A 24887-nucleotide genomic window follows, 5' to 3' on the forward strand; every position below is an offset into this window, starting at 1 on the left:
AGTTAAGAAACTCAGCTGTACTGACAGCAGGAATTTGAACACAGGCATTATGACTTTAGAGGCCACACCCTAACTCTCTCCTCTATCCTTGTTCCAACAAACTCAGTCCTGTCCATGAATATGTAAAGCACATATTATTTTCAGAATCCAGTTTCCGGAGGCAAGCATGTTTTATACATCTATGGCTACTCGTTTTGTTACAGGAAAGGGGTCCCGATTTAGACCCGAAGAAGGGTTTTTTGGATCTCGCGCAAGAAAGAATTGGGGGTGAGTCCGTGGTGCAAAGGGAAAGCAAGTTTATTAGGAAAGTCAAGTGCTGAAAGAACAGCTACTCCGTAGACAGAGTAGGGCGTTCCCAAAAGTAAGAGGAGGATCACATCCACCCTAGGTACAATGCTTATATATATGTGTGTGTATATATAATATACATACATATAATATACATATCATATATCATATATATTTTATATGAATCGCATATATTTTATTATATATATGATTTAAAAAGATCTTGGGGAGATGTACTCTGCTACAGGGTTTGTGATAAAGGATTAATTTTCTTAATTACTGTGTTTTGCAAGAATCGATATTATGATCTTTAAAGCAAAGTTAGGAATGCCTTTGTTCTCCAGATACCGGGATATCTGGAGACTCCCAAGTCTGGTTCTGTTTAGCAAACATTATTTACTTGTTCCCTTAACCATATACATCTAGAGGCCAGAAGTGCCTGAGTTCCTGAGAATGCAGCCCAGCAAGTCCCAGCCTCATTTTCCAGCCCTCTCTCAAAATGGAGTCACTCTGGTTTGAAGGCCTCTGACAGTTTGACACACGCCTATGGTTCCTAACTCAGGACAGATGGATTCCTGTGGATTCTAAGCTTCTCAATGGCAGGGCCCTGGCTGGTCATCTCTTTAGCTGTGGCACTAACTCAGTGCCAGGCATATTAGCACTTGGTGAATACTGATTGAAATGAATTGAAATTGTGGGTGGAAGAATGCTGAATAAAGGTCATGTCTTTGAAGAAAAGAGAGAAAAAGAAAGTCTCAGGCGAGGTGGCTCACGCCTGTAATCCCAGCACTTTGGGAGGCCGAGATGGGCGGATCACGAGGTCAGGAGATCGAGACCATCCTGGCTAACACGGTGAAACCCCGTCTCTACTAAAAATACCAAAAATTAGCCGAGCGTGGTGGCGGGCACCTGTAGTCCCAGCTACTTGGGAGGCTGAGGCAGGAGAATGGCGTGAACCCGGGAGGCAGAGCTTGCAGTGAGCCGAGATCGTGCCACTGCACTCTAACCTGGGCGACAGAGCAAGACTCTGTCTAAAAAAAAAAAAAGAAAAAGAAAAAGAAAGTCATCTTATCCCATAGTCAGGGTGGAAGGCACCGGAGGCTTATTTGAATTATCTTGAAAAGCTGGTTCCCTATCTGGTCTGAAAGCAACTCATGAGCTGAGGGGACTCTCCAGGGAGATACCAAGAGGAAACTGCCTCTTCCAGCCTCCCTAGGGAAAAAGAAAAAAAAAAAATGAAAAACAAACCTTCTTTCCCAATGTGGCTGAGTGTGTCTTTGCAAGACACTCAGCATTCTTGTGTCTTTATTTTCCGAGTCCTCCAAGCCCCACCCTGCCTCTAAGCTGACCCCCATACCCCACCCCCTTCATGTGGGTGTCAATTACAGCTGACTTTGCAGGCTCTAGCCCTGAACACAACAGCCGGGCATGATGCCCTGGGCCCCATGGCATACGGCAGTACAGGTAATTAGCCAGCCTTGGCTGTGCCCTCTGTTGCAGTTTGAAATGCTTCTTGAAAAACAAGTTTCTAGCCTTAGCGTTGCTTTGCACTTTATAGATGTTCTGAATATCTTTCTTGTGGTACTACGCAAGAAATTGGGATTCTTTTTTTCCGGTGCTCTATTTTGGGCTGTTCTTTAGAACTAGATATAATTGCTCATACAGATGTCATGAGGACAATGACAGCTACCTCATAGCACATGGTATCTGGAAGAATAGTTATAAACCCTCGATGCATATTGACTCATTACATAAGCCCTTGATGCGTATTGACTCATTACGTTTTCATTACAGGTAGGTTGTATTATTATCTCTATTTTACAGAAAGGGAAGCTGAGGTTCATAAAAGTTAAAGTCACTCACGGCAGTCATAGAGCCCCTTCCTCTTTTCTATATTCTAGGTATTACCAGGTTGGGTGCCTTCCATATATTTTCTCTTGTCATCCTTTCAATGACTTCATGATGATTTTGTTGTCCCTCTCCTATGGACTTGGAAGCTAAGGTTTTGCCAATGGAATCAGGATGTGATAAATCTCAGAGTAAGTTTAGAAGAAGCATTCAAACCCCAGATTTGAACCCCAGTGGCCTGATTCTGGAGTTCATGCTCTGTGGCTACAATATATTGCCTATGTCGGGTAAGAAACGCCTTCGATCCCCTTCGCGCAGAGCTGCTTCATTGCATTTTTGCCTTGATGATGCTTTTGGATGCTGCACAGTGCATTGGAAGGGCACAGAGGCCTGGGGACCACACACATCTTGGTGGAGAACCGCAGTCTGCCACCTGTGCTAAGACAGGCCAACTGTTGACTCTTTCTGACATCCAGGTATAACTTCTGAGGAGAGGAGATAATACAAACGTTGTTATGAAAGCTAGAGAGAATCTGTATAAAATAGCACCTGTATGTTCAACATGATGATTAAGGGCTCAGATAAAATTGCACCAAGAATCACACCTGAATTTAAATCTTGGCTCTAGTGTTGACAGTGTTCGGAAAGTTGAAAGGTTATTTAAATCCCCAAGTCTCAGTATTCCCCCTCCTTAAAAGGTGAATAAGAGGAAAATACAGTAAAATAGTAAAAACCTTAGAGGATTCTATGAGGTTCTGTCTGATTAAACACGCAGGATATAATAGCATTCAGTCAAGGGTAGCTATTAGCTATTAGTGTAATTATGAAAACATTAGTTGAACCTGAGTAATTTCCATGTGTGCTAGACCCACTAAATTAAAGTTGAAGAAAGTCCTTTGAACAGAAGAAATTACAGTGATTTACACCTTCTGTTCTTCCCCCAGTACCTTTCTATTGATTGAGGGGCTGTATGTTGTAGTTAATTAAAATCAATACTTTCAATCGGATACAGAAATGCTTTCGCAAAAGAAGAGATAGCAGGATTGCAGCACAGTACGGGGGTGTGACTCTTTCAATCATAGTTTGGGGAGCCCAGAATTTTCCCTTGGGTTGCAGAAATAAGTTATGTTTCAAGAGAATTTAAATAAGTAAACATGTGAGGCTTTGTTATGCTTATAAATATTGAAGGCTCTGATCATTCCTCCTAAACAGTAGATGAAGACTTTCTAGAAATGCAAAATTATCTCGGTGGATATCTTCACCCTTTTCTCCTGCCTACAAAAATGCCAGGTGCACTCGGGCTGCTGATGGACTCTGGGACATGTTTGCTTTGAGCCTCCTGGGCATCTAGGTGTGGCCACAGGGCAAGATCTTGTCAAAGAGATGGAACTGCCAGTTTCTGAGAGATCTCTGGGGAAGCTTTCATTTTCCGGATGTAGTGGGTACATTCTGACAGTTTTTCTCCTTCCCAGACTTAATGGTGTCATTATAGTGTTAACGGTGGGGCTACAGAACTGGATACATAACCATGTGGGATCTTGACCCTGATGGTAGAGTGTAGCAGAACAGTGACAGCACAGGCTGGACGTATGTCACGTGAGAACATTAATCCCTCTTCAGTTAAGCCTCTGCATTTGCGATTTCTATTATTTGCATCCAAAAGCAATTCTAGCTGAAATAACTTGAAAAGGTACTGCAAAATTTTATTTCCTATATAAATGTGCTGTGTCAGGTGTGAGTGTGCATTTATGATATAAACAATAGTTCTTCCATTTAATATTAGTTTTTTGTTCCAGGTGAGGACTAACATGTAACAATTTTTTCTTTTCTTTCTTTCTTTCTTTTTTTTTTTTTGAGATGGAGTTTTGCTCTTGTTGCCCAGGCAGGAGTGCAATGGTGCAATCTGGGCTCACTGCAACCTCTGCCTCCCAGGTTCAAGCGATTCTCCTGCCTCAGCCTCGCGAGTAACTGGGATTACAGGCATGTGCCACCACGCCTGGCTAATTTTGTACTTTTAGTGGAGACAGGGTTTCTCCATGTTGGTCAGGCTGGACTCGAACTCCCGACCTCAGGTGATCCACCTGCCTCGTCCTCGCAAAGCACTGGGATTATGAGCTTGAACCACCACGCCCGGCCTTCTTTTATTTTTTAATCTTTTCTTTTTCCTTCGTGAGAGCTTACTTGCCATTTTCAAACAGAGAAAGATACATTCACAAAAGTAGAAAAGTTGTCTTCTTACTTTGAAACTCTTCTGGAATTTGTTTGCATTCCTAGGCACACTGGTTATCCACAACCAGAAAAAATGTTTTCCAAGCTAACATTTGACATGAGAATCAAAAGCGAGTATTGAAAAACAGCTTTAATAAAAGTGAGGTGACAGGTTTTTGCTGAAAAACTCCGATTATCAGATGATGTTGATATTTCTCAAGGAAGAAACACAATATGGCTAAAATTCTGACTCTCCTGGAGAGAATTTGGAGGGAGCAATGTCATCAAAGGAGGGCAGATTTAAATGTGGGAAGAAAATGTTCAGGAATGGACCAGGCACAGTGAGTGGCTCACGCCTGTAATCCCAGCACTTAGGGAGGCCGAGGCAGGCGGATCACTTGGGATCAGGAGTTCGAAACCAGTCTGGCCAACATGGCAAAACTCTGCCTCTATTAAAAATACAAAAATTAGCTGGGCGTGGTGGCAGATGCCTATAATCCCATAATCCCAGATACTTGGGAGCCTGAGGCAGGGAGAATCACTTGAACCCAGGAGGCACAGGTTGCTGTGAGACGAGATGTTGCCATTGCACTGCAGCCTGGATGACAGAGTAAGATTCTGTCTCAAAAAAAGAAAAGAAAAGGAAAGAAGTAGAACTGAGGCTCGAGCATTTTGGTAACTTGTCTAACATCACATTGCTGGGAAGTGACCATGCTGGGACATGAGTTACAGTTTTCCACATACCCAAACTGTTAGCTGTTCCATTGTCAGCTTCCTAGCAGGGAGAGCACACCAAGCCTCTACCCTTTCCTCAGGTAGTCCTCATCCTCTAACTCTGTCACCCGCTTTTTCCTGTTGGTGATTGCAGAGCTACTTGGAATCACTAGTAACTTCGTTAGAATGATGTGCAGTTGTCTGTCCAATGAGTTTTGTCCATCACTTCTTTAGCTGTAAATAAATTATGAGGAAAGTATAGAATTATGGAGGGGGGACGTCTTTGAAAAAGCCAGGGTGGGGGAATATCGAGAGTGATATAATTATCTATTTGCTGCTTCTGGTCTGCCAACTTGCTGGCTTTTTTTTTTTTTTAATAGGATTATGGAAGATGAAAAGGAAGTGCTTACTTCAGCTTATAAGAGCAATGTAAGCAATTTTGCATTGCACTCACTCCCCAGGGGTGGTGTGAACATGTTTCTAGTAAATTAAAGTATCATAAAAGCATTGGCAACTTTTATATTAATTTCTTAATTTTTCGCAGGCTTAATTATAAATCTCTTGGGAGAAGAGGCAAGGCCTGTGGGTTCCTGCGAAAACAGTGTGGCATCTATAGGCTTGAAGGTCTGCTCTTCTGCTCACAAGTGTGTGTGCTGTGATGCAGGCTGGGTGGCTGCTGTAGGATGCATGCACTACTTGTGCCTAGTGATAGTAGTGATGCCCCGTGGACAAGACATCATGCCGGGAAGTCCAGGTGTGCTGCCAAGTGGAGGGAGTGCTCTTGGACAAGGTGTGTGACTCCTAGCATGAAGTAATATGTCATAAGAGCACAGTCTGTGCAGTTTACTGGGTTTAAAATCTTGGATCCGGCCGGGCATGGTGACCCACCCTGTAATACCAGCACTTTGGGAAGCCATGGCAGGCAGATCACCTGAGGTCAGGAGTTTAAGACCAGCCTGACCAACATGGAGAAACCCCATCTCTACTAAAAATACAAAATTAGCCGAGTATGATGGCAGGCACCTGTGATCCCAGCTACTTGGGAGGCTGAGGCAGGAGAATTGCTTGAACCCGGGAGGCAGAGGTTGTGGTGAGCCGAGATCGTGCCATTGCACTCCAGCCTGGGCAACAAGAGTAAAACTCCATTTAAAAAAAAAATCCTGGATCCTCCTTTACTACTGCTGTGACCTAGAGAAATTTGACTAGCCCTTTGATCTGTGAAATATGATGGTATCAGTGTCACCTGGGGTATGCATGAGAAAGCCTACATCGTGTGGCACTAGTGAGTATCCTCACCAGCCTAGGGCTGTCTCCAACCAGAGGAACCATCAGGAAAGCAATAGATATCCCTATGGGTGAAGCCACTGTTAGGAAGGCTTTGTTACTTGCAGCCTAAAGCCCCCTCTCCTTTAGTAGTCACTAAATTAGAATGACTCAGCACCCCCGTGAGTTCTGGATTCACTGAATGTTGGCATATTTATGCTGGATAAAATCTTAGCTGTGCCCAATGAGTTTACCACGTGCCTTCTTTACTTATTATTTTTATTATCTGTTTATTTTTTTGAGATGGAGTCTCTGTTGCCTAGGCTGGAGTGCAGTGGCATGATCTCTGCTCACTGCAAACTCTGCCTCCTGGGTTCATGTGATTCTCCTGCCTCAGCCTCCTGAGTAGCTAGGATTACAGGTGCCCGCCAACACACCTGGATAATTTTTGTATTTTTAGCAGAGACACGGTTTTACCATGTTGGTCAGGCTGGTCCTGAACTACTGACCTCAGGTGATCCACCTGCCTCAGCCTCCCAAAGTGCTGGGATTACAAGTGTGAGCCACCATGCCTGGCGCCTTCTTGACTTATAAATCTACTATGAGGAAAGTGAAAAATCAGAAGGGAGTGCTCCTTGAAAAACCCAGGGGGAAATATCCTGGCTTTGCTGGTCAGGTCCCAATGAGTTAGTTCCTCTGGATTTCACTTCTCAAGACTCTGGAACTTTCCAGGCACCTGTTTAGGGTAAAGTATTGCCACTGTCTTCCACTAGGTACAAATTATCTCCTTTCCTTTCCCCTCTCCTTCCTTCCCCTCTCCTCCCCTCTCCTCTTCTTTTCTCTGCCCTTCTGTACCACAGTATGGTTTAAAATGTGATCGGATTGTATTTTAATCATAGATAGATTATTTTCTTCTGGCCTTTTGTCTTTTCTGGGCTGCATGCCACATATTGGTAGGGAATATAACCTATGTTTTTACATGTCTTTCAATTAATTTTGAAATATTAATTTTATGATAGGTTTACTTATGCTTCACACACATACATACACAAAAGATACATGATCTTATAAATAGGTACGGCTGGACAAGGTGACTCAGGAGGCTTAGGCAGGAAGACCACTTCAGCCCATGTGTCCTCAGTCTAGCCTGGGTAACATAGCTAGTCCCCATCTCTTAAAAAATTAATTAACTAAAGAACACTAAGTGTGGGAAATACTGGGTTAAAAAGATTAGATAGGGCTGGGAGCAGTGGCTCACACCTGTAATCCTAGCACTTTGGGAGGCCAAAGTGGGCAGACCGTTTGAGGTCAGGAGTTAGAGAACAGTCTGACCAATGTGACAAAACCCCATCTCTACAAAAAATACAAAAAGTTAGACAGGCATGGTGGCAGGTGCCTGTAATCGCAGCTACTCAGGAGACTGAGGCACAAGAATTGCTTGAACCGGGAAGGCAGAGGTTGCAGTGAGCTGAGTTCATGCTACTGCACTCCAGCCTGGGCCACAGAGCGTGAGTTCATCTCAAAAAAAAAAAAACAAAAAAAACTTTTTTTTTTTTTTTCAGGGCTTCTTTGTATGTTTAATTTGCAAACGAGTATGAATTGTAAGTCTCCATGGAGTGATATAGAATAAAGCACTTTCCAAACTTACTGGACCAAAGAAATTTTTTTTTTTTTCATAAAACGTCTTACAGAAACTCACTGTAGAGAATCTGCTTATCTCCAATTTTTAAATTTCCTTTGTCTTTGAAAATGTGCAACATTTTTTCAACTTTTTGAAAAATTCTAAACATGTAGGAAAATGTAAGACTGGTAGAATAACCCTCATATACTTCTACCAGAATCACCTTTCTTTATGTATGTATGTATGTATGTATGTATGTATGTATGTATGTATTTATATATGTATGTAATCTGAGACAGAGTCTTGCTCTGTCACCCAGGCTGGAGTGCAATGGCATGATTTTGGCTCATTGCAACCTTTGCCTCCTGGGTTCAAGCAATTCTCGTGCCTCAGCCTCCCAAGTAGCTAGGATTATAGGCGTCTGCCACCATGCCTGGCTAATTTTTCTGTTTTTAGTAGAGATGCGGTTTTACTATGTTGGCCAGGCTGGTCTCAAACTCCTGGCCTCAAGTGATACCCCTTCCTCGGCCTCCCAAAGTGCTGATATTACAGAAGTGAGCCACCATGTCTAGCCCCAGGCTGGTTTTGAACTGCTGGGCTCAACTGATCCACCTGCCTTGACTTCCCAAAGTGCTGGGATTGCAGGCAAGAGCCACTGGGCCTGGCCCAGAATCACCAATTTTTAATATTAAGTATTTTTTATTGTGTTTGCTCATCCTCTCTCTCCCTCTTTTCCTTCCCTTCCTCTCCATCTCCCTCTCTTTTTGCAAATTCTTGAGGGATATCTTTTCCTGACAAGAAAGAAGGTCGTCTGGATGCCAGTTGCCGCCTCCACTTGCCTTTAAGAAAATAACCGAACACGCTGTAGGGCAGGTGCCTGTATGTTTCACTTGTCTTGGTTGATGATTTATTATAATAAATCCCATCTTAGCAGAATCCTAGAATCTCAAGATGCATAGGGACCTGAAAAGTTATCTAATCCACCCCTTGCTTACCTGCCCACGCCCCCCCGCCACATTCCTTATCCGTGCCCATCCCACCTGCATTCCCTCCCCATGCTTTTAAATGCCATTTATTATGTTTGCCAGGGTTGGTTGGTGAGTCAGTTCTGAGTGGAATGTAACTTGCAAATGAGGCCTTGTGGAGAGCCTGCCCTCTTCCTGGGCATCATCCAAGCGATCTATTAGCAACTGCCATTTATCAACGTCTTGTGTGGGTGTAGTGGGCCTAATAATGGGAGCTCAGTAAGACAGCAGCATTTTGATAGAGGACCGAAGTGTTTTGCCAAGTCTTGATTACCCGTGATAACAAGAATGAAAACCTTGGCCCCAGTTATGCACAGATTTATTGAATCATGGAATATTCATGCTGGATGGAATCTTAGAATCGTCTGTTTCAGTCCCCAAAGATTTCAGAGGAGGAAGTGAGTGGAGAACAAGAGAGAGTGAGTAGTCTGCCTAAGATCTCATCACTACCATGGTTTCTGATTCCAGGCCCAGGTTATTTCCCCAGCCACTAGGCTTGTCTCAGGACAGCAACAGAAAACTTTTAAGACACACATACACACCCCACACATTGCAAACACTGCAAAGATACTCATATACATGGGCACATCTGTACATAAGCATAGGTGGGCACAGGTGCACTGACATACCCACAATCTCATTCAAAGATGGAATTTCCATTGCGTTGAAATACAGCTCATGACTGGGGACTCCACTGAACTCCAGTTCACAATCTGGAAATGTGGGCTTGGAAATAGAAACTCATCCAAATACATGACCACAGTTTATTCACTTGTTTAGTGCCTCTTGCAGGTAGCAGAGGGGAGGAGAATAAGAATGAACATTGTAAGGCTGCTGGGATGACTGTCTGGTCTGTGGAATGACAGAAGAAATATAGAAATGCAGGTTTATTGGGAGGGCATCTCAAAGCAGCCACATTTTATCCCTATTCGGGTCAGAACTGAAATGAGTATGATGGCTGGAATGAGATCCCACAGGAAACTTGAGTTTACTAAGTACCAGCTCGGCACTCTTTCCTTGCATAATCTTATTTAGTCCTCACCATGGTTATGTTTCTGGTAAAAAAATAAAAATAAAAATAAAAAAATAAAAAAAAAAGTTACAGATGGAAAGGCTATTACCCCAAATTACATAGCCAGTAAATGGTAAAACCGAGAATGAAATGTGGATCTAAAGAACAGTGAGAACGTAGGAATACATAAAAAAGAAAACAAGTTTCAAAGAGAAACCCCCCAAAGATTTAAAAGTGTCCAAATGGTAAATCTCCCCCTAAATTTTGGGAAAGAAATTTGCATTTTCCTGCTGGTTTCTTCCAGGCAGGACTTTCTCCTCTCACCAAAGCCCTATAGACCAGTGTAGTCTATTGGAGTTTCTCGTGATGATGAAAATGTTCTATAATCTTACTGTCCGCTATGGTAGCTACTGTTTACTTATGGTTATTGAGTGAGTTAAGATATACACTGGATTTTAAAGACTTAGTACATGAAAGTGTGTTAAATAGCTCGTTGAGAATTTTTAACAAGTCGATTGCCTGTTGTGATAACATATTGGGCTAAATATATTGTTAAAATTAGTCTTACCTGTTTTATTTTTTTCTTTCTCCATTTTATGTTATGTTGTGTTATGTAATGTAATGTAATGTAATGTAATGTAATGTATTTGGGAATGAGTCTTGCCCTGTCCCCTAGGCTGGAGTGCAGTAGTGCAGTCTCGGCTCATTACAACCTTTGTCTCCGCCTCAGCCTCCCGAGTAGCTGGGATTACAGGTGCGTGCCATCACACCCAGCTAATTTTTCTTTTTTTTTAAGATGGAGTCTTGCTTATTGCCCAGGCTGGAGTACAATGGCACGATCTCGGCCCACTAAATCCTCCGCCTCCTGGATTCAAGTGATTCTCCCTGCCTTAACCTCCCAAGGATCTGGGATTACAGGCACCCACGACTGTGCCCAGCTAATTTCTGTATTTTTAGTAGAGACAGGCTTTCCCATGTTGACCAGGCTACTCTTGAACTTCTCACCTGAGGTGATCCACCCCCCCTCGGACTCCCAAAGTGCTGGGATTATAGGCGTGAGCCACCGTGCGAGGGTTTTTTGGTATTTTTAGTAGAGACTGGATTTTGCCATGTTGGCCAGGCTGGTTTCAAACTCTTGACCTCAAGTGATCTGCTTGCCTCAGCCTTCCAATGTGCTAGGATTACAGGTATGAGCCACTGTGCTTGGCGTCTTTTTCCCTTTTAAAATGTGGCTATTAGAAAAATTTTAATTGCATATATTGCTTGCATTATGTTTCTGTTGGGCAGTATGGATCTGGATAATTTGTCTGTGAAGATACATTTACAATTATATATGCTTCTCTATATCTGTATCAGTCTGTCTTTTGAAGGACATTTTATTAAACAGCATCATATAATGTATAATGAATTACAGTTTGTTCTTATCATTTAACAGTGCAATTAGGACTTTTTTCCTCCCACATATTGGTACCTGTCAGTTAACATCATCCTCTGTGATTATTATATAGCAATCCTTAGATAAACTGATTTCTTAGTTGCCCATCAATTTATACATAGTACCGGGGATGGATATAAAGTATAAGAATAGAAGCAGGTACAGCTGTGGAGAATGCAGACATTTAAGAGGTGGACAGAAGTTATCTCTGCAGACTGTTTGGAGAATAAAGAAATGAAGGGACAGAACCTACTTGCAACAGAATTGTTGATGGAAATGAAGAAATGGAAGTCCCTGAAAGGGGCCAGGTGCGGTGGCTCACACCCGTAATTCCAGCTCTTTGGGAGGCTGTGGCAGGTGGATTACCTGAGGTCAGGAGTTTGGTGAAATTCCGTATCTACTAAAAATACAAACATTAGCCGGGCCTGGTGGTGGGCGCCGTATAATCCCAGCTACTCGGGAGGCTGAGGCAGGAGAATTGCTTGAACTCAGGAGGCAGAGGTTGCAGTGAGCTGAGATAGCACCACAGTACTCCAGCCTGGGTGACGAGAGCAAGACTCTGTCTCAAAAAAACCAAACAAACAAAACTGAGAAAATGTCTGCATAGTACATGAAATCTGATTTAGTTTCCCTGTATTAGAACATAATCTTCAAGAGGATAGATACTGTATGTTTTTATCTGCACATATGTCAGTAACGACTTGTAAACGTGCCCAACACAGAGTAGGGATTCAGTAAGTATTCGTTGAATCAGTGAATGGAATGGCAACTCTCAATTTTGGATTTCTTTGCTTCACATTTTAAATATTCTGATAGTGGTAGCTCACGGCTGTAATCCCAGTATTTTCAGAGGCCGAGGCGGGTGGATTACCTGAGGTCAGGAGTTGAAGACCAGCCTGGCCAACATGGTGAAACCCTGTCTCTACTAAAAATGCAAAAATTAGCCAGGCGTGGTGGCACATGCCTGTAATCCCAGCTGTTCAGGAGATGGAGGCAGCAGAATCTCTTGAACCTGGGAGGAGGAGTTTGCAGTGAGTAGACATCACACCATTGCATTCCTGCCTGGGAGACAAGAAAGAAACTTCATCTCAAAAAAAATAAAAATTCTATTAGTATTCACATAGAAATATGATACTGTGTCCCATATAATGTATCCAAGTTCACCAAGCAAAAGTAACATATATTACGTTGGTGCAAAAGTAATTGCGCTTTTTGTCATTACTTTCAAAGGCAAAAACCATGATCACTTTTGTACTGACCTAATAGTTGTGAATGTGAGCTTGGACAAGTTTCTTAGGCTTACTGGTATTCCATGATCTTCCGTGTCCATCTCAAGATAGTTCCAGCCCAAGCTGCTTGTCAAGATTCAGCAAACTAATATACATCAATTAGCGTTGATAACAGAAAACCATGCCATATATAGTTGTTAATTTTTTAAGATAAAATAAGGCTCTCATTTTTTATGGTAGAAAAGTTGCTCTCACAATTTGTTGTGAACGAGAACCACCACATTGTTCCCTGATTGTGTATTTTAAAGCTCTGTGTCCAGATGTTGTAATTTACTACATCACAGTTGGCTATTTGTGGCCAGGCGTGGTGGCTCACACCTGTAATTCCAGTACTTTGGGAGGCCAAGGCGAGTGGACCAGCCTAGGCAACATAATGAAACTCTGTATCTACAAAAAAAAAAAAAAGGAAAAAAAAAAAGACAAGACCAGACACCGTGGCCTGTACCTATAGTTCCAGCTACAGGATGAGGCAGCAGAATTACTTGAGCCTGGGAGGTGGAGGTTGCCGTGAGTTGAGACCACGCCATGGCACTCCAGCCTGAGCAATAGAGTGAGACCTTGTCTTAAAACACAGGTTGGCTATTTCTGCATGTCTGCATTTCAGCTAATACGTCTGTATGTACAGGCCCTGGACAGGATGCCTGGGAGACATTAACAAGCGACATTCCATTTGGGCCTTAGGAAGCTCATGTCCCATAGGGGAACTGACACGATGATTAGCGCAAATACATAGATAACTCTTTTTGAAAAATGAGCTCCCCTTGTGATTATTATGATCAACCCACTTCTCAAATGGTTTTTCTTGTTGTTGTTTTGAGATAGGGTCTCACTCTGTCACCCAGGCTGGAGTGCAGTGGTGCAATCTCAGCTCACTGCAACCTCCACCTCCCAGGCACAAGCCATCCTCCCACCTCAGCTGTCCAAGTAGCTGGGACCACAGACTTGTGTCACTATACCTGGCTAACTTTTGTAGTTTTGGTAGAGATGGGGTTTCACCATGTTGCCCGGGGTGGTCTTGAACTCCTGAGCCCCAGGCAATCTGCCTGCCTAGGCCTTCCAAAGTACTAGGATTACAGGCATGACCCACCACGCCCGGCCCACTTCTCAAATGTTAATGTGCACAGGAATCACTTCAGAGTTTTGTTTCAAATTCAGTTTCTTAGAGCCCACCCACTCAGTTTCCCATTCAGTCAGTAGGGTGGTGGGGGTGTCCCAGACCCTGTATTGTTAACAGGACTCCCTGTGTTTCAGAAGCTGGTACTATGAAAAGTACAACTTGAAAACTATTGTCAGAGTGTGATCCACCTCTAGAAAATAACGGCCTGTCTTTGCCAGAGTTTCACCCATTCCTTCAGGAGAACGGGTGTAGCTGTCTCTTCCTTTCCAGTCTGTGTAGGAAGCAGAACCAAGCTCATGGAGAAGCAATTTTTTATTTTTTGAGATAGAGTCTTACTCTGTTGCCCAGGCTGGAGTGCAGTGGTGCAATGTCGGCTTACTACAGCCACTGCCTCCTGGATCAAGGGATTTTCTGGTGAAATCTCAGCTCACTGCAGCCTCTGCCTCCTAGGTTCAAGCGATTCTCCTGCCTCAGCTTCCCCAGTAGCTGGTACTACAGGTGCCCACCACCATGTCCAGCTAATTTTTGTAATTTTAGTAGAGACGAGGTTTCACTATGTTGGCCAAGCTGGTCTCGAACTCTTGATCTCAAGTGATCCACCCGCCTTGGCCTCCCAAAGTGCTGGCATTACAGGCATAAGCTACTTCATCCAGCCTAGCAATTTTTTATATATCTTGTTCATCCCTTCCAAGGTCAGCTTGGGTTCCTCAGTAGCCATGGTATTTCTCTGTGGAGTTAAATGCACATGAAAGACTTAAAAACTAGGTAAGAAGGCAGTTAAGGATAAAAGTTACACAACTTCAACCATATTCTGTTAGGGTTGCAAAGGGCTTCAGAAATCAGCTAATGATTTTACAGAAAAGATGGCATGAGTCCAAGAGTTCCCATGATCTACCCAAGGTTACTTGTGTCTAGAATTCTTTGTGTATCATGCCGTGACTGATGGCCATGGCCCAGAAAGCCTGATTCCTTCCCTTTCAAAATAAATAAATAAATAAAAGATTTGTGGTATTTCATCATATTCCATGCCCATTGACCAAGCAGGGTGTCATTCGTGAGAAATTATAATGGATTTCATTGTAGAATGCAGAATCCTTCTTCCCAATTACTTCTTTGCTTTAAACATGAAGCCAGGAGCCCAACACTGGGAATAGTTCTTGTCTGAATTTCTGATAGATTTTAATTTCGCAGCAGGAGACTGGTCCTCACAGTCATTCCCTAATTTATTTTGTTAGTCTACTGCATTCATCTCTGGTTCTATGTAGGATCCATAGATGGACTGAACTGTAACACTGGCTTTCTTTTCTTTGCCTCACTTGTCAAATAAAATCATTTGAGGCTGAATGGTATTGATAGCTGTGCAATGACTTGTTGCTTCTGTGGAGGGGACCCTGCACACACCTTCCTGGGAGTCACGTTTGTCGTTCAAATGAGGCTTCTGAGAATCAGGACCCCTTAAAAAAGATAACACATCAATAATATTAAAAACGAACGAATAGGGCAAATCTTCATTTAGCTCTTTTCCGTAATAAATTCATTTGCTTGGGTTCAGGGTTTGTAGAGCATATTCTAAATGCATTGCTGGCTGAGGGATCCGTTAAAGTGGGGAGGAGAGGTGGGGGAAGCCATCCTGTTGCATGGAAGAAATGGAATCTGTGATCAGGAAACCTGGTTAAAGGTCTTTCCCCCTTTGTAATTTTATTCTACATAGCGAGGCACGAGTGGTGCTGGAGCATATGGAGAGACTTGAGTTTAATTGTTAAAATTCCACTCAGCCACGCCACTTCTTCACTGTGATTTGCACTATTTAGCATTTGTGTGCATTAGGTAATATATTTAATGTTTCTCGCTCCAATCCAATTTGCGTGTGTTTGGCAGCAGCCCAGCTCCATGGGCATGGGGCAGGGGAGACCATAAATCTGCCAGCCTGGAGCATGGAAAGTGTATTGCTACATTTGATAGTATGCTTGCATGAACACTCCAAAATGCTTGTGAAGCAATACCACCTCTTCCCCGAACGTCTCTCAGGGACAACATTAATGTATATCATATTGTATTGATTGTAGCCAATAAGTGCCTAAATGATTTGATGCGAGGCAGAGAGATTATGCAGGGAAGAGGGGTAGAGGCGGCTTTAGAAGAAGTATGTGGTTTAATTACTGGCTGAATTTCTTCAATCCACCTCCCCTTTTGGGAGTTTAACAAACAGGCCTCAGTGCACTTTAGCTGTTGCTGACATCTGTTGAAATGATATCTGCCCGTGATGAGGGGAGTGTGGGAATTGGGCTTGGGGTATTGGCAAGATCAGGGAGCCACAGGAAGCTCCTTTTCAGTCTGCAAAATTAGAAGGAGAAAAAGACTGCATTAGCACTCTAAGGTTAAGCTATGGAGTCTAATAGAATTCTGCCTTCCGACTTAATGAAGCCATCTCCATCTTAAATGCAGGGTTGGATATAAGTGTCTAGAGTCTAATGATCTTCAAGTCCCAGGTGTTGATGACAAACACAGAGTTGAGCTGACAACATGAATAGTGCATGGGCAATGCTTCAGGCACCCAAATGTAAAAACCACCCCCACCTCTTTCTTTTTAATGCCATGCTAAGAACTGTTAGGAAACTTCACATTTTTAAGGTAAACAACAAGTGACCGATTTTCTTGCATTTTTTAATGGAAGCAAAAGAAGCCAAAACCTAGCTAAAATTTCATGTTGGGTCCAGCACCAGGAAGAATGATGCTGTGTATCTGCTAGTGTTTTGATTACATCAATAATTCAAAGAAAGTGTCGTCCACTTAATCTCTTTTATGCCTCTCCACCCGAAAGGATCGTAGTTTTATTCTGGAAGTCCTAAAGCTATCATATTCCACAGCTTTTTCTGAAATATGTTATTTTGTTATGCTTGAAACATTTATATATGCTACCGACCAAATTGCATGGAAGCCATTTGCTTTCAGAGAGTGATAAAAATTCACTTTTGATGGTAGACCCAAAGTGAGATGTTATCAAAACAAAATTCCAAATTAACTTGGATATCTCTATCAGAACATATCCCTGACTGGGCATGTGATTCTTGCATTATGTGTGTGTGTGTGTGTGTGTGTGTATTGGCCATTGTATTTAAAAATGTGTTTGCATATGTGTGTATATGGAAACATGTGCCTTGTATATGCTGGCTAATTATTGTGACTAAAACTCTCTGGGGTTAAGTGGAAAATTAAAAATTCAGAACAACCGTAGTCTGTTATCTGACACTTGTAATTTAGTCTAATATCTCAATTCTCTTGTTATGGACTTTTCTCCTGCAGTGTGGCTTTACATAATGGGAATTGGATGTAAAGTGATCAATTAATTAGAGCATATGATATACATTAGTCAAACCTGTATTGATTACAAAATGGCTATGATCTGAGAGTAGCTGTGTGTGTGTGTGTGTGTGTGTGTGTGTGTGTGTGTGTGTGTGTGTGTGTTGGAAGTGGTGATACTGTTTTGCATGTGGCCAACTTGGGGAGGGGGATGGATTTTTCACTTTAGTATTGTGATGTGTGATAGACCTATAGGGTGTTTTAAAATTCCCAAGCTGATAATCTTGCTGGTGGTGACAGAAGAGAAAGGTTTTGAGGATGGGTGTGGTGGCTCATGCCTGTAATCCCAACAGTTTGGGAGGCCGAGGTGGGCAGATCACCTCAGGTCAGGAGTTTGAGACCAGCATGGGCAACATGGTGAAACCCTGCCTTTATTAAAAATACAAAAATTAGCTGGATGTGGTGGTGCACACTTGTAATCCCAGCTACTGAGAAGGCTGAGGCAGGAGAATCACTTGAACCTGGGAGCACAGAGGTTGCAGTGAGCCAAGATCGCACCACTGCACTGCAGCCTGGGCCACAGAGTGAGAGTCTATCTCAAAAAAAAAAAAAAAAAAAAAAAAAAAAGAGAAGGGCTTTGCAGTAAAAGCTAGAGGTACTTACACTTGAGATTGATTCAGGTTTTATAACTCAACAAACAAGTATCTGATTCTTTCCATCTTCCTATGTTTGAACCACAAATTTATTAGAAAACATATATAGGAAAATATAACCCAGTTCCTGTGAGTCTGAAACTTTCTAGTCCCTCATCACTTTTTCCCATTGGAAGTGTATTTATAGCATACAAATCTAAACTTCTCAGCTTATCTTGATAATTGGTCCCCATGTTGATGGCCCTGGGGCATCTTGAAGGACCATCAATGAGCCAAGCATATTCCATTCGTTTTCATGTCAAGAACATTTTATTGTATCCTAATTCTCTGAAACTTGGTCATCTAAAATAACGTGGCAGTTCCCGATAAATCCTTGCTTTTTGATTTCCTAGCAATCCCGAATATAGGAAAGCTTAGTTTAGCCTTAGATTTTAAGTTCATATAAATACAATGATACTCAGTATCTCTGCCTTAGAATAACACTGAACTAGTACTGGGATTTTTAAAATTTGATATTGGGACAGTTCTTTTTCTGTTCCGTGGTTTTGTGCACGTGTGTGTATGTGTGCATATAAACATATGTGTGTGCATGTATAGGTATCTAGATACATATCTAGATGTATATACATCTAGATGGATATATACATGTGTGTGTGTATATATATCCATCCTCTTATCTAGACATGCATATTTGTTACTTGAAAACACTTCAGTAGGGCTTGCGTATGTTGTAGTTACTATTGTAAGTGCTTTACAAATATTTTACTCATTTACTAGCCCAACGACTTTATGCTTTAGGCACAGTGTTTTCATTTTACCAGTGGGGACGGTGAGGCACAAAGAAGCTAATTAGTCTGTCTGAGGTCACAGAGCTACTAAGTGGCAGGATTGGGATTCCACTGATAATGCTTCACACAAATAATGCTTTGGAATATTTGGGCACTTTTCTACATGTCAGATACAGGGATTTAATTTTTTCCTCATTCGATTTTCATAGCCAATCCATGAGTTGGTTTCTGTCATTATTCCTAGTTTGCAGAATGGGACTCAGAGGCTGAAAGAATAACACATCTGTAGTCATAGAGCTAGAAGCTGATGGAACTGAACTTTGCATCCAGGAAATCAGACTAGAGAGTTTTTAATAAATTATCAAGGAAGCTTCTAGGCAGCATTGAAGATTTCCTTGTCAGCTGTATACATATATATGTGTGTATATATATATTTATATTTATATGCACACATTTGTAAGTACATTGTAGACAGATAAAAAATAATAAAAGCAGGAAGTACCTTTTGTTGTGTTGACTGTATTTTGCCCCCAAATTTACAACCCTCAGTAGTTGTCTTTTCTGTTAGCTGAAATTAAATAGAGAATTATCTTAGCATTTTCCCCCAATAATTTTAAGGTTTTTTAAGAGACAGTAAGTCCTTTTGAAGACTAGAGTGATTTGACTCAACTTTTCCTTCTAATAAAAAATAAATCTGCCACCAATACATGTTTGTATTTGTTAAAATAGCATATTTATCAGTATGAAGTGGCATCAGCAAAACCAATGACTTAAAGGTACAATTGTCAACTTACATTGAAAATACGTTGAACTTCCAAGAGGGAAATGGCTGCTTGATCAGAGTTCATTTATATCCAAGAGCATTGCACCAGCAATAAACTTTAAGTTAATGTTAACAATTTTAATTTGTATCTTTTAATTGTTGAATTCGGAATTGCTTTCCAATTTCCCACAGAGTTTAATGTGTATGCAAATTACACAGCCAAGAAATTTAAGATACAAAAGATAGACTGCATTTTGCAAACATACCATAATTATTGCTTAATTTTTAAAAGGTCTTTCTCTTTGTCAGGGTATTGTTGGGTTTCTTGAAACTGAACAGAAGACAACTTTTGGTTAATGATTAGTATAAATCTTGTAATGGAACTTAATTGAATGTTAACTTTGTTGTTCTCACAACTACAAACTACTCAATTTCCTATTTCTCTGAGGTAGGGTTTCTTGCTCTCTTGGTGCAAATAATTTGTCTTCTAGTAATAGCAGGAAAGAGTTATCAGAACATTAGTTTAATTGTCTGAAGGTTGTGCACTACATGCAAGCTCTTAGAAAAAGGTAAAAACAATTCTCATGTCTATTTTAATATTATATTTCTTAATCATTTAAACTGCTTGACAGTCCTAGCAAACTAAAAAAAAGAAACTAAAATTGAAGATAATTGCTGTTCTTTTGTTAAAATTCAAGGTAGGAAATGCTGAGATTTACAAAAAAAAATGGATATGAGTATAATGTTTACATTATATTGAGTGTACAATAGCATATTTAGTATATAATTATTTATTTAGTTATTTGGTGTAAAATGAAGGCAGCCAAACCAGTACATTTGGTGGATTAGTAGTGATTTAGCTATGAAGCATTTAAATGTTCAAATATTTGTTGCTAAATATTCCTAAATCCTACGGGATTCTAGAAACTGGCTTAGGAGAGGAGACTGGAGGATGAACAACACTCACTAGTTTCTGCCATTGTGTTCAAGTGTTTACATATGAATCCGAGAAATAATAAGATGCTGCAGATGTTGAAAACTAATCTGAAGGGGGAAAGATGAAGCCAGTGAGACACAGAATGGGTTGGGGATGGGGCAGTTGTGTTAGACAAGGTTTTAGGGGAAAGGTGATGTCAGAGCTCTTGGCGGTGAGTTAGCCCTGCCAAGAGCAAGAGACATAAAGTTCCAAGTGAGAACAGCTGGTTGTATTGAAGAACCAAAAGAGGATTTTAATTTGGTTGTATCATTGTGATTGATGGCTGCTGTTTCTTTTTGGTGTCTCAAAATTGCAATCCTGTTTCACATTTTGTGATCTTTTGCCTCAGACTATTCCAAGAATGAAGGATGTTTGATGATGGCTACAGGTTGTCTTGTATAGAAGACTTAACATATCAGGCTCTCTTGAGAGAGTAGGAAGGGTATTTTATTAGAATCTCCAGTCTAAAATTCCTTCTAAGTATTTTATAACATACCCACAAATACTGGAGTCATGTTTCTTCTTTTTTTAATTAATTAATTGTTTTGTTTTGTTTTTGAGACTGAGTTTTACTCTATCACCCAGGCTGGAGTGCAGGGGCGCAGTCTTGGCTCACTGCAACCTCCGCCTCCCAGGTTCAAGCGATTCTTGTGTCTCAGCATCCTGAGTAGCTAGGATTACAGGCGTCTACCACCATGCCAGGCTAATTTTTATATTATTAGTAGAGACAGGGTTTCACCATGTTGGCCAGGCTGGTCTTGAACTCCTAACCTCATATGATCTGCCCGCCTCAGTCTCCTGTAGTGCTGGGATTACAGGTGTGAGCCACTGTGCCTGGTCTTTTTAATTTATCTTATCTTATTTTTTTAGAGATCAGGTCTCACTATGTTGATCAGGCTGGTCTTGATTTCCTGAGTTCAAGCAGTCCACCTGTTTCAGCCTCCAAAAGTGACGGGGTGACAGGCTTGAGCCAGTGTGCATGGCCAGGAGCTACATTTTTAGTCCAGATTCTTTGGTGGGCCAGAGTGATTTGGTGATACTTAAACTCATTCTGATTTTATTTTTATTTTTTATTTGAGATGGAATCTTGCTCTGTCACCCAGGCTGGAGCATTCTCGTTTGTTTAATGGTGGTTTTGAGATGATTTATTATGAAAAATTTCAAAAATACACAAAAGTAGAATAGTATACTCATCCCTCATATGCCCTACGCCAGGTTTCAACAACTACCAATATGTGGCCAAACTTCTTTCTTTTGTGCTTTAATCTTCCTCTCCCTTCCCATCAGTATTTTGAGGCAAATCCAAAATATACTATTATTATTAAACATATCAGTATATATAGAGGAAAAAAATGAGATTTTTTTAAAAAAGAACTGTATTATCATTAATGTTATTATGCCTTTAAAATTAGCAATGGGCCAGGCACATTGGCTCATGCCTGTAATCCCAGTATTTTGGGAGGCTGAGGTGGGCGGATCCCTTGAGGTCAGGAGTTTGAGACCAGTCTGGCCAACATGGCAAACCCTGTGTTTACTAAAAATACAAAAATTAGCCAGGTGTGGTGGCACGCACTTGTAATTCCAGCTACTCGGGAGGCTGAGGCAGGAGAATTGTTTGAACCCAGGAGGCAGAGGTTGCAGTGAGCCAAGATCACGCCACTGCACTCCAGCCTGGGCAACAGGGAGCCTCTGTTTCAAAAAAAAAAGAAAAGCAATGATTCTTTAAGTAGGCGTCCAAACATCATATTATTTTAAAACATTTCAGTACTTACAATTAGAATGTGAGAATTCTTAAGGAAAAAAATACTGTCATTAGCATTATTTATGGCTTGAAATTAGCAATAATCTCTTAATGTAAGCAAGCATTCTATCGTTGTTCAAGTCTACCTGATCGTCTTAAACATTTTTTAAAGTTTTCTTATTTATCAGAAATTGGAATGTGATTGATATGTCTCAAATTAAAGTTAGTTGATACATCCCTGAAGTTTCTTTTATTATACTGGTGCCTCCTCCAACTCAGTGTTTGCAATCTATTTGTTGAAGTCACCAGGTCATTTTTGTGGAAGAGTCTGTACACAGTCTGGATTTGCTAATTGCATCTCTCTTCTTTATATTTTCTGTTGACTGGTGGTTAAATTCAGAAGTTTGATGAGATTTTTGTTCAATTTTGTTTTTGGCAAAAACACATAATAAATTTTCTTGTGTACTTCCATTAGGAACCACATAATGCCTTTCTTTCTTGATGTCCTTTTTGGAGATTTTTACCAATCACTAGCAACCATTACCATCACTCCTTTTTCATTTATTAGGTAGAATACGTCTACAGAGAAAAATCTTTAAATGATTCTTTGCTTACCCTGAGATAGAGTTCATATGAGAAAAATAGGGCATACGTATCTTCTTTCATTTTTTTCCAGTTTTCAAATTAGCTTGAGTGAGTTTGCTTGCATATTTCAAAGGAGAGTAATGATCATTCTAAATGTCCATTCTGAAGCTCAGTCCTTGGCCAGTGGGAATGTCTTTCTGTTGTCTCCTTGTCCAGATGGAGATCTTCCTTGCTTTGTGAGATGACAAGGTATTCCTGGTCAACTCATGTATTTACTACCCTGGCCCTGACTCTGTGTGTGTGTGTGTGTGTATGTGTGTATGTGTGTATGTGTGTATGTATGTATATGTGTGTGTGTGTGTATATATATATTTTTTGTTTGTTTGTTTGTTTTTTGTTTTGAGATGGAGTCTCACTTTGTCACCCAGGCTTGGAATACAGTGGGATGATCTCAGCTCACTGCAACCTCCGCCTCCCAGGTTCGAGTGACGCCCCTACATCAGCCTCCCAACTAGCTGGGATTACAGGCATGTGCCATCACACCCGACTAATTTTTGTATTTTTAGTAGAGATAGGGTTTCACCATGTTGGCCAGGCTGGTCTCAAACTCCTGACCTCAAGTGATCTGCCCACTTTGGCCTCCCAAAGTGCTGGGATTACAGACATGAGTCAACACATCGGCCTCTATTATTTTTTTATAGAAGCTTTTCTGAATTAGGTGGCAGCTCAGTTTGAGAGATTTTGTGAACATCTCTATTATTATCATTTTAACTCTATTCAGCACCTGTCTCAGCTTTTCTTAGTAAGTGGGCAGTCCCCGTAGTAAGCGGGAGTCCCCAGAATAGAAGATCAGTTCTATTTTGTTCTTCTGGAATCTCTTATTGTGCACAGGATTGAGCACATGAGTGAACTCTTTGTGTTTAGAGTAACAGTATCCCTGGGCAGGTTGATTGAGGGATGGGTATGTGATCAGGTGGACCACCGAGAGATTCCTAGGGGACTTTGCTGTTAGACTCTATGGAGAAATTATTTTTTCCTCATGGGGTTGTTGAGCTTGTTAGGTGAGTCTAGGGTTATGGTGGCCATCCACCTGTCAACGTAGTGACACGCAATCTAAGAAATTAGGAAAGGGGAAACTCTTGATGCTGTCACTTGTAGGCCCTGGATACAGTGGTGCATGAAGTTAATCTACCTCCTTTGGAACTTTGCAAGTATGTGAGCTAATGCATTTTCTTTTTTCCTCTAAAGTTATTTTGTCTGTGTGTATGTGTGTGAGCATGTGGGTTTACACATGAAATTGCCCTAATATGAAGGTTTTCTATTTATCCAGCAAGAAAGAGATTTAAAAAGATCTTTTAAGCTATTTTCGTTGGGTGTGGTGGCTCGTGCCTGTAATCACAGCACTTTGGGAAGCTGAGGCAGGCGGATCATGAGGTCAGAAGTTCGAGACCAGCCAGGCCAACATGGTGAAACCCTATCTCTGTGAAAAATATAAAAATTATCTGGGCATGGTGGTGCATGCCTGTAATCCCAGCACTTTGGGAGGCTGAGGTAGGCGGATCGCAAGGTCAAGAGATCGAGACCATCCAGCCAACATGGTGAAACCCTATCTCTACTAAAAGTACAAAAATTAGCTGGGTGTGATGGTGAGCACTTGTAGTCTCAGTTACTCGGGAGACTGACGCAGGAGAATCACTTGGACCTGGGAGACGGAGTTTGTAGTGAGCAGCGATCATGCCACTGCACTCCAGCCTGGTGACAGAGTGAGACTCCATCTCAAAAAAAAAAAAAAGGAGTTTCTGAAGCCCTGTTAAATCCTGTTAAATATGCATTAAATCCATGCATATTTACAGACTTTAAAAATAAAATAAAACCAGGGGTTGAAACCAGGTATTAAAATACCTCTGGAGAAAAACTAAGCTCTTCCAGGAAAGTTTTGTTAGCTGTAAACTCAAAGGTTGATACGTGTAGCATCAAAGGAACATAGGAAAGTTTACTTGGTGCTGTAATTATTAAATACAAAGAATGTAATTCAGTTAGTATGTATTAGAAAAAAACATGATATGCACATCAAGTCTAATTGTATTAATGGAACTTCCTGGGATGAGACTAAAGGACAATTCCTTGTCCAGGTTCTACTTATAAATTGCAAAGACTCACTAATGGTTTTCAGAGTGTTGGTTATTTGGTAAATTGGCTTTCAGTGGGTCAATGAAATGGTCATTAGAAGAACTGTCAATAAATTTATCTGCTTCCCTTTA

The 24887-nt window shown here is 41.2% G+C and overlaps 1 protein-coding gene across 1 annotated transcript in view; it reads left to right on the top strand.

Moving 5' to 3' along the window:
• RBFOX1 (RNA binding fox-1 homolog 1) overlaps nucleotides 1–24887 on the top strand; it is a 2485336-nt gene that overhangs the window by 1748489 nt on the left and 711960 nt on the right.

Source organism: Macaca fascicularis, chromosome 20 (assembly GCF_037993035.2).
Source record: "Macaca fascicularis isolate 582-1 chromosome 20, T2T-MFA8v1.1".
NCBI classification, from domain to species: domain Eukaryota; kingdom Metazoa; phylum Chordata; class Mammalia; order Primates; family Cercopithecidae; genus Macaca; species Macaca fascicularis.